The sequence below is a fragment of the Olea europaea genome, chromosome 6, assembly GCF_002742605.1.
Source record: "Olea europaea var. sylvestris chromosome 6, O_europaea_v1, whole genome shotgun sequence".
Lineage (NCBI taxonomy): Eukaryota > Viridiplantae > Streptophyta > Magnoliopsida > Lamiales > Oleaceae > Olea > Olea europaea.
Genome location: NC_036242.1, coordinates 17,639,607 through 17,650,516, shown reverse-complemented (window position 1 = coordinate 17,650,516; position 10,910 = coordinate 17,639,607).

The window sequence follows — 10,910 nt, the reverse complement described above, 5'->3', positions numbered from 1 at the left end:
AAAAAATGTCGGCTACGTTTGCAGCTGGCATTTTGGGGAAAACCCGGCAGTTAACACTGTTAACAGCCGGGTTTTCCCCAAAACGTCATGGGCCAGTCAGCCTATGACTGTTTTTGTTTTTTCATGGGCTAACTAATCCATAACTGTTAAGTGGGCCGACTGTTATACTTGGCCCATTATTTGGGTTGACTATTTAGTCAGCCCATTGACTGTTAAGCGTGCCGACTGTTACGATCGGCTTGCTACCTTTTTTTTTTTTATTATTTTTCTTACGAATATTTCAGAATTTCATTTTAAATAATTTTAATTATTAGTTTTTAATAAATAATAATTTATCTGTTTGTCAAATTTAAATAAAATATTAAATTTTAATTTTAATTTGAATATTTTTTTATTTCCTCATTTTTGATAAATAATAATTTTTCATTCTCGAATTTAATTAATTTTTAAAATTGTAATATTTAATAATTCTTTTAATTTTAAATTTAAATTTCATATTTAGTTTTATTAATAGTTTTTTATAAATAATATTCTTTTCGTTAATCGAATTTCATTAATTCTTGTCATTGTAATTTTGAATAATTATTTAATTTTAAATTTCTTTTTTATTTTTATTAATAGTTTTTTATAATTGTTTTTTTATAAATAATATTCTTTTCCTTTATCGAATATAACTAATTTTTGTAATTGTAATTTTTAATAAGTATTTGATTTCAAATTTAAATTTCATATTTAATTTTATTAATTATTTTTTTATAAATAATATTCTTTTCGTTCATCGAATTTAATTAATTTTTGTAATTGTAATTTTTAATAAATATTTAATTTTAAATTTAAATTTCGTATTTATTTTTATTGATATTTTTTGATAAATAATATTCTTTTCGTTCATCGAATTTAATTAATTTTTTTAATTGTAATTTTAAATAATTCTTTAAATTTTAATGTTAATTTTAATACTTATTATCTTTTTTTGATATCAGGGAAAAATTGACATTATTGATAATAGGGTAAAACATTTCACAATATTAATGATTTTAATTACTATGAATCTGCGTGTTGCGTATTGTAGTTACAATTTCGTTCGTTTATATTGTACGTAATTTAAAATTTGATTACATGATCATTAACTAATTCAAATGTCAATATGTCAGCTTGAAATTATAACTGAGTTGACGCCGTCGATGGAGGAGGAGGCTCAGGGTTGTGTGCGTGAATCCGGCATTCCGCTCACCCAAGACGACCAGATGTCCAATTCAATCGACGATCGAGATTGGGTGAGTGAATTGAATATAATTTATTAATTACCATTTTGTAGGAGTTAGTAATTACGAATCAAGTTAATAATTCGTAATATTATTGTTTGTGTAGGAGTGTGGTCCAGTTGATCTACGACCTCCGCCCCCGAGGGCATCGCCTCCATCCCAGAGGGCATCACCTTCGCCGCAAAGGGCATCACCTTCGCCCCAGAGGACATCACCTCCTGCAACCCTGTCCAGGGACCTCCCCCGTGGATCTCCCGCACATATTCAGAGTTTTGATGATTTGTATGCCCGTTTGAGGGGATTTATAGCAGAGCAGGTTAATAGGTTGCGTCGAGAGATGACAGATAGGGTCGACGATCTGGTAGGAAGGGTCTAAGATTTGTCCGCTGATGTTAGAGTGCTTCAGGATGAGATCGAAGCACTTCGAGGTGATATAGCCGGCAGGCGATAGGTTGACAGCGATGGTGACGGGGGGGTGACGGAGATGGTGATAGAGATGAGGGTCATCGGCAGTTGTGGTCCGATGATGCATTGGAATCTTTTCTATTATCCATGGAGCGGGAGGGGATGGGATGAATGGTAGAGGAGGTGGCGAGCCCCGAGGTGGATGAGGTGGCGGTAGCTGGGGGTGGAGGAGGTGACGATAGCCGGAGCAGAAAAGGGGGCAAGCCCCTAAATGGAGGAGGTGGCAAGCACCGAGGTGGAGGAGGTGACGATAGCTGGGTGGAGGAGGTGACGGTGGTCGAGGCGGAGGAGGAGAGAATGGCCATCGTGACTTAGGCAAACAAGCGTTCTGTTGACGTACCGGAGATGGTGGTCGGCAAGAGGTCGAGAGTGTCGTCACAGTACATCGTCTCTCCCTTCACCACTGAGACGAAGAGGAGGAGGTTCGTCGACGGGACGTACTCCAATATGTTCCGGGAGGTTGACCATGCCAAATGGAAAGCATTCGAGGCTCAGTGGTGAGCAATGTTGCCTGAGTAAGTATTGTATGATTTAGTAGAGTACCAATACTCGTATAAGTTTCGTTTAACATTTTCTTTTCTTTTTTCAGCACCACTCGTACGATAGCCAGAAGAACGATATCGAACGCATACAAGTGGTTCCATAATATCACCACTCAGGGGGCTTAGCTCGCCGAAAATGTAAGTGAAGTGTTATTGCTACTGTTTGTACACATTACGTTTAATTTGTTAAATGAAATAGTTATTTATTTCTTTTTCGTTTATGTAGCACATCGACATGGCCATGGACTTGTTGTGCGATCGAGTTGAGAGATATCCACAATCATTCTACAAGCCTGGCCGAATAATACTGAACACCGAGTTCTTCCGTGCCGTTACCATTGAGTATCAGTCGCTCAAGCTTATGGGTAACGAGTACGTGCTGCCCGCAGATATGCTCGAGTGGGTCATCGGGTTGTCACCGACTGTTGGGGAAAAGCCGTGGAGGGCTGTACGCATACGTACATTCCAGTGATCATCAATCGTCACTGCAATGCACTAAAGATTGTGTTCCCTGAGTCGAAAATATATGTATATGACCCCGATCATTCATGTCTGACGCAGGGGCAAATCGAGCAGGACTTAGAGCCGGTGACTGTGATCGTTCCTATGATGGCTAGACGGGCGAGCTTGACTATACAGGACAGACTAGCCATCATTCGGGATAAGACGACGGCTAGGCAGTCTATATCGTAAGTGTTTGTAATCTTTTTTTAAAATTAAATTTGAACCAAGCTAACACAATATTGTTCATTTGTAGGGTCGACTATGACATTTTCGTAATCAAGTACATAGAATTTTTGAGTATAGCACATAAGGTTGATGGATTCAACCAGTTATGGATACAGAATTGGCGGAATAAGTTAGCGTGCGACTTATTCGAATTTAATTGTGATCCAAAGATTATTTGTAAATATTTTTTTTGTAATTAATCTTTGTAAAACTTTTTTGTAATTAGTTATTTGTAACTGTTCTTCGTAATTATTTATGATCTTGAATAAACATTGAACAATGTAAAAGTAAATGAAAATATTACACATTGAACACATTAGTCTAATTGTCATTTAGGGAAATTTGACTAGTACAAAATTGGCGAGTATGCCCTATGACTCTGCACCTGCCGCACCTACGCGGTCGAGGAAACTCTCCGATAGATGGTATTCTAGATGTACTTAACGTCTAGGACCACGCAGTTCAACTGCTGGTGGCAACAAACTATTGAACAGGAGAGTATGGTCAGGACTTCCCACTCAGATTCATTCGGCAGTGGAAATATAGTCTCAGCATATGCTGCTCTCCACGACTTAGCCGTGTAGTACAAATAACTAATGTTCTCGCTGCAAAGTCTCGATACATGGCCACTGCGACTGCATGCTAACATGAAAAACTCTCCAACTGAAATCTTGTACAAGTGCATGTGTTATCAGTCAAATCAACTATGTATGTCATATTACGTGCACATTGCACGGAGAAGCGAAACTCATCAAATGCTTCCACATTCAACTTTCTCGCAACATCCGCAGCCTTGAAGCATTTATTCTCTTGAGCTGGGGTTAGCACACTGGTGCAATTCTGTGATGCCGCACGTCGGTTATGAAACCACTGTTGCAGCTTGTTACAAATATTCTCAATCATTACGAGAATTGGTAACTCTCGATCCTTCTTAAACAATGCATTGAGAGACTCTGCATTATTCGACATCATCATGTTGTATCGACATCCTGAAAAGTATAATTGCGCCCAATATCCAATCCCCATGTTCGTTAGATACTCCCACGCCGCTAATGATTTATTTCCTATCTCGACCATGAACTGATTACATTCTTCAACACTGTAAGCTTCGGTTGCTCTTCTGAACAATGAAACAATGCCTTTACCCTGATACATAGTCTTCAAATTGCCTTGTATATGGTACATGCAATACCCATGATGTGCCTCGGGAAAAACTTCAGCGATACCATTTATTATAGACTGTCCCCGATCAGTTACAAAGGGAAGGTCTTCAACTTCTCCAATCACTTCCCTCAGTTTAGAAAAGAACCAACGCATTGACAGATCATTCTCGTTGTCGACTATGCCAAATGCAAGAGGGTAAATTTGGATATTGGCGTCTTGACATGTAGCAATAATCAACTTGCCTTGATATCTAACTTTCAGAGTTGTATCATCGACTAGAATTGCAGGTCGCATTGCATTTCGAAAATCCCGAATACATTGTCTGAGAGCCATGAAGAAATACTTAAAACAATCACCACCCCCGTCTCAATAAAAAATGTCGAGCCAGGATTAGTTCTCACCATGTTATGGCAATACCTACCCAATTTAGCATAACTCTCCTCATCTGATCCTATTAAATCCTCAAACGCACTTTCTTTGGCCTTCCAGGCCTTCTGGTAGCTCATGACCACTCCATACTTTCGATGGACGTCGTTAATGATGTACGAATGTCAGTAGATCGTCAGTGGATCCTAATACTTGTGCATTATCTGTCGACCAATAAACCATGCTTGAGTTTGCCTGTGATCATTTCAACAAATTCTCACTTCAAAAGTATGTTCCCATGCATATTTGCGAACTACAAAGCACTCATTCGTGTCCATCTTAGTCACTCTAAAGTGCCAATTGCAATTGTCGTCAACGCAGGCAACTGTCAACAATGACTTGGTTGATTTCTTTACCTTGAACTCAAAGTTATATTTTAATGTCATTCGGTGCACAGCTTCCTACAAATCTTTCTTGGTTTCAAATAGTTGCTCGACATACAAATCCTCATCATCGGGAGCCACACGCGAAAAATTGGAGGACGGTCCACTTGTTCCCCCTGAGCGCCCAACTCGCTCGGGTCTCCGTCAAGATAAAGCAATTAAATTTTCATTTGTAAAATCATTTATATTTTCATTGTCCACAACTGTCGACGAAATTCTGTGCGTAACAGTGACTTCACGACCAGTAGCAATTATCTCAGGAATAACCACATCATCTGCAGGAACTATCTCCAACGTCTCCCAAAAATCTAGGTCATTATTATCTGCTCCATCTGAATCTTCGCATTCACCTTCGACAACATCCTTCTTAACTAAAGTCACGCCAAGAACAGTCAGAGTCCTATACATTTTATTCAATTCTAATAGATAATTCAATTCACTATCATTAATAACAAATATAAGTGGCATCGGAATGGACGAATCCTCATAACCATTGAATAAATATCTCAGTTGCACATCGTACTGAGAAGAATCGACATTCAGCTCATTTTGCAAATTCTGGTACACTTCCGCATATGATGTACTCTCTGTTACAGGAATTGCAATATAACCACATACATCACTCGTCCATCTCCATTCGCATCTGTTATTTTCGTTCAGTTCAAAATCACCGAAATAACAGACCGAGATTATCATATCTGCATGACGAAATAGAATTTTTAAATCAATTATAACAACAAAAATTTAGATATTTATTTATTTAATCAACTTGTAATTAAAATTATAAGACAATTGCCAAAACAGAAATTAATAATAAAAAAATTGTAAAACAGCCGGGAAAGACAACCCACTGTGAACTGTTTTACAGTCGACAGTCGGCTGTTAAAAGCTAACAGTCGACTATCAACTGTTAGACAGTCTTTTGACAATTGGTTGTCTGCTGTCTAACAGTTTTCGTTAACATCCCACAGTTAATCGCCAAACTGTTTATTTTACGTATGACTTTTTATTTTTCTATGGTTCTAAAAAAAAATTGTAGATCTGTTAAAAAAAATTCTACTAACTATTGTGTTATTTAACTACTCAAACGTATACTAATTTACTGAAATCGAAACTAAACATGTGTAAATATACTTACCGATTTGAAGTGATTGGTCTGGAAAAAATTCTGACTTCGGCGTTTGAAAGTTTTTTGATATTTTGATGTTCAAGCAAATGAAAAATGAGAGTTTTTCTGTGTTCGAAACTCGTTCTGCAGTTTTATAAGTGAGGAAGTGTTTGGTTTTCAATTATTAACTAAAAGTGTAATAATGTCATTTAAACTATCCAATATTTTGTAATTATATAATATATTTAAGGGCATCTCTGTCTTTGACCATTCAAGAGATTAATGTGATAATTTTTAAGTTTTTAAAAATCAAAGTGAAAATAAGAACCTTTTACTAGGTCAATTTTAAAAGTACCCCGACATTGGACGTCGAAGAATTAGTGGACCCAACCATATTTTCAAAATAGCCTTTGATCAACTTTAGGAAAAAAAGTAAAGAATAAAAAAAACATGTTTAAAAACTTGAAAAGCAATGGAAAGACACTTTTACCCTCCGTTGTGAAAAGAGAAGAGTGGAGATTACTGTAGCAATACCAACCGATGACCCAGTCACCGACCAATAAGTCAAAAAATCAATGATCCAGATTGCCATTTCTCCAATCTTGAAGAAGGTAAGCTTTGATTTTTGAAATAAAGCATGTTTCTATGTATATTTGTTGAGAAATCTTTGTAAAAATGATTGTAGATTTGTATTTTATGCAAGTATATGAATGTTGGAGGCGATCTTGACAATTTTTTCAGCAGCTTGCGTAATTGTAGGCGGCAACGGGAAGACGTCTAGGCCAGCTAACGGGGACCTAGACAGCCCAGTCGCTTCTAGGTTGCCAGAAATTTTTTTTCGTTTTATAATTAAGTTATTTATTTTAATTACTTAATTTTATTGTTTACATTAATTACTTATTTATATTGTTTATTAAGTATTTTATTTTATTTATTTACTTTAGTTATTGAATTTTAATTATTTATTTTAATTCCTTATAAATATTTTTTGTCTAACATTTAATTATTTATTTGAATTACTTATTTGAATTGTTTAATTTTCATGTATATTATGTATTTAATATTTAATTATTTATTTAGGCCTTGTTTGGTACCCATTTTTGTAAGAATGAGAATGAAAAATATAGTCGTTACAGAACCCACATAAAAGATAGAAAGTTAAATATGATCACTTGATGTGATTGAAAACGATCATATTTTTCATTTTCGTGGCAAAAGAATAGGAATCAAACGGCGGCTTAACAGTTATTTCATTTTCTTATTTAAGTTATTTATTTTATTTATTATTTATTTATTTCAATTATATATTTAAATTATTTATTTTAAATGCTTAATTTAATCGTTTTATTATTTATTTTAATTACTTATTTAAATATTTAATATTTAATTATTTAGTTGAAGTACTTATTTAATTTTAAGCAATTTTAAGAACAATTCAATATTATATAAACAATTAAATAACTAAAATAAATAATTAAATATAAAATAATATAAATAAATAATTAAAGCAATTAATAAAATGTTTAAATAAATTAATTAAATACTAAGCAAATAATATACATAAACAATTAAAATAATTATTTAAATATTAAAATAAACAATTAATTTAAATATTAATAAAATAATTAAATTAAACAATTAAAATAAGTAATTAAAATAAATATTTAAATATTATATAAATAAATATTTAAATGTTAAAATAAACAATTAAATTAAATATTAATAAAATAATTAAATTATGCAATTAAAAATTGCAATTAAAATATTAAAATAAACAATTAAATTAAATATTAATAAAATAATTAAATTAAGCAATTAAAATAATTAGATATTAAATAAATAATATACATAAACAATTAAAATAATTAATGAAATGTTTAAATAAAAATTAAATTAATTAAATTAAATATTAAATAGATAATATACATAAATAATTAAAATAATTAATACAATGTTTAAATAAAAAGCGTCGTTTTTATGTGTAAGTGTATTGTCGTTTTTATTTATTATATTTATAGAAGTTGTTGGTTTATTTAATTAATTGATCCTCTCTTTTTTGTTGGTGTTTTTGTTTTAACATATCGATTTGGCCATGGAATTGTTATACGATCGAGCAAAGACACCTGAGATATTTTGACATTCTTGGTGGAGTTATCCTAAGCTTCGAGTTTGCACGTGTCATTGATATTGAACACAGCACGCTCTTACTCTTGGGGAATGGATATATGGTGCTTGAGTACATGCTAAAGTGTGTGATTGAGCTGGAGCTGACATGCAAAAAGTTGTGGACGGATTGTACACATATGTACGTTCCAGTGATCGCGAACTCACACTGTTCTTTAGTGGAGATCATATTTACTAATTCAACTATCTATGTGTACGACTCCGATCATAGCTGTCTAGCACAAAATCAATTGGAGCAAATACTGGAGTCAGTAGTTGTGATCATTCCCATAATGGCTAGACATGCGATGATTCGAGTAAATGACATATTAGCCATGGTGTGGAACATGACATCGGCGAGATAGGAATTATCGTAAGGATTTACAACTTTTTAATCTCAAGACTTAGTTTTCAGCTATATGTTATCGAACTAATATATTATTCTTTACTTGCAGGCGCGATTGTGTCATATTCGTAATAAAGTACATAAATCTTTTGAGTATGGGTTGCAATACTAATACAATAAACCAGTGTTGAATAGATATGTGGAGGCTTAAGTTAGCTTATGACTTGTATGAATATAAATGTGATACTTAGTACATTGTTTATTATTTTATTAAAAATGTAAATGTTGTTTACTTCATCATGACTCATGTTGTAATATAATAATCGTATATATAATACTAAACTAACAATTAATGTGAAAGTAAATCAAAATCTCAAAATATTAAGATTCAAACCATCAATTTAAATTTAAAATAAAACGTCCAAGGCAATGACTTTTACAAAATTGTAAATATTACATAACAAACAGAATGTGAAAATAGCAAATAAAAATTAAATTTTATTACACATCCGTTGAATTGTTATGTAATGGAATCTAACTTGTACAAAATCGACAAGTATTACCTATGGAGACCCACCTGCCGTACTTACGAGGTTGGGAAAATTCTCCAGTAGATGGTATTCTAAACATACGTCTACGTCCAAGAGTACGTAATTCGATTTTGGGTGGTAACACATTATTAAGTGGAAGAATGTGGTTAGGAACTTCCCATTCAACTTCATTTGGTACAAAGAAATATTGTTTTAACATACGACGCTCTTCAATAATCGGTCATGTAATAATAACTGTATAAGGTATGTGTCAAAAACCCTCTATGCATAGCCACTACCACTGTATGCGTACATGGAAAACTCTCCAATTAAAACTTTCTACACGTACACTTGTTATCATTCAAGTCCACGATGTTTTCGATATTACGTTCACATCTCACGGAGAAATGAAACTGGTCCAATGGTTCCACACATACATTTCTTGCTACCTTCAGAGTCTTGAATAATTTATCTTTCCGAGCCAGGATTAGTACACTTGTGCAGCTCAGTGATTCCTTACACCGATTGTGAAACCACTACTGTAACTTATTACGATTGTGCTCGATCATTGCTGCGAGAGTTGATAACTCTTGATTCTTCTTGAATAATATATTGAGCGACTCCACAATGTTCGACGACATCATGTTGTATCGACGTCTTGAAAAATGTGATCATGCTCAATGTTCGATACCCATATCTGTTAGATACTCCCATGCAACATGTGATTTATTTTCTATTTCGACCATGAACTTATCAAACTCTTTAAAACTGTAAGCCTTTGCAGCTCTCCTAAACAATCCAACGACGCCACTGTCCCGATACTTAGTCTTCATGTTGCCCTATATATGATACATATAAAACCATGATGTGCCTCGGGAAAGATTTCAACGATACCATTTATTATTGATTGCCCCGATCAGTTACGAATGCAAGGTTCTGACATATTCAATTACTTCCTTTAACTTCATGAAGAACCAACGCATCGCTAGATCATTCTCTCTGTTGGCTATATGAATCCAAGATGAAAATTTTGAATATTAGCATACTGACATGTTGCAATAATCAACTTGTCTTCGTATCTAGTTTTAAGGGTTGTACCGTTGACTAGAATTAGGAGCATCCCATTCCGAAATCCTCGAGTACATTATCCAAGGGTCACGAAAAAAATACTTGAAGCGATTCTCATCATCCATTTCAACAAAAAAATGTCAATCTAGGATTAGTTCTTACCATGTTATAGCAATACCTGGCCAATTTAGCAGAATTATCCTCGACCAAACCCATTAAGTCCTCAATGCGCATTCCTTGACCTTTGATAGCTCATGACCATCTCATACTCTCGACGAATGTTATTAATGATGTACAAAGTCTATAGATAATTCGTGGGTCCAGAAACTTGTACATTATTTGTTGACCAATGAACCATGATCTGGCCTACTATGATCATTTCAACTAATACCAACTTTGCAGGTATATTTCCGTACATACTTACGAATTAAAAAAAAAAACTCATTTGTGTCCATTTCGTTGCTCGCAAGAGCCAATGACAACAGTTTTCAACGCAGATAATTGTGTATGTCGATTTGTTTGATTTTTCACTTTAAACTTAAAGTTATGTTTTAAAGCAATTCGGTAAATAGCAAGCTGCAAATCTTTCTTTGTTCCGACAATTGCTCGACATACAAATATTCATCATCGAGAACTACACACGAATAATTAGAGAAACGTAGACTCGTTGTACTTTGTGAGCTCTCTCAACTCATGTTTTCGACGAGATAATGCAATCAAA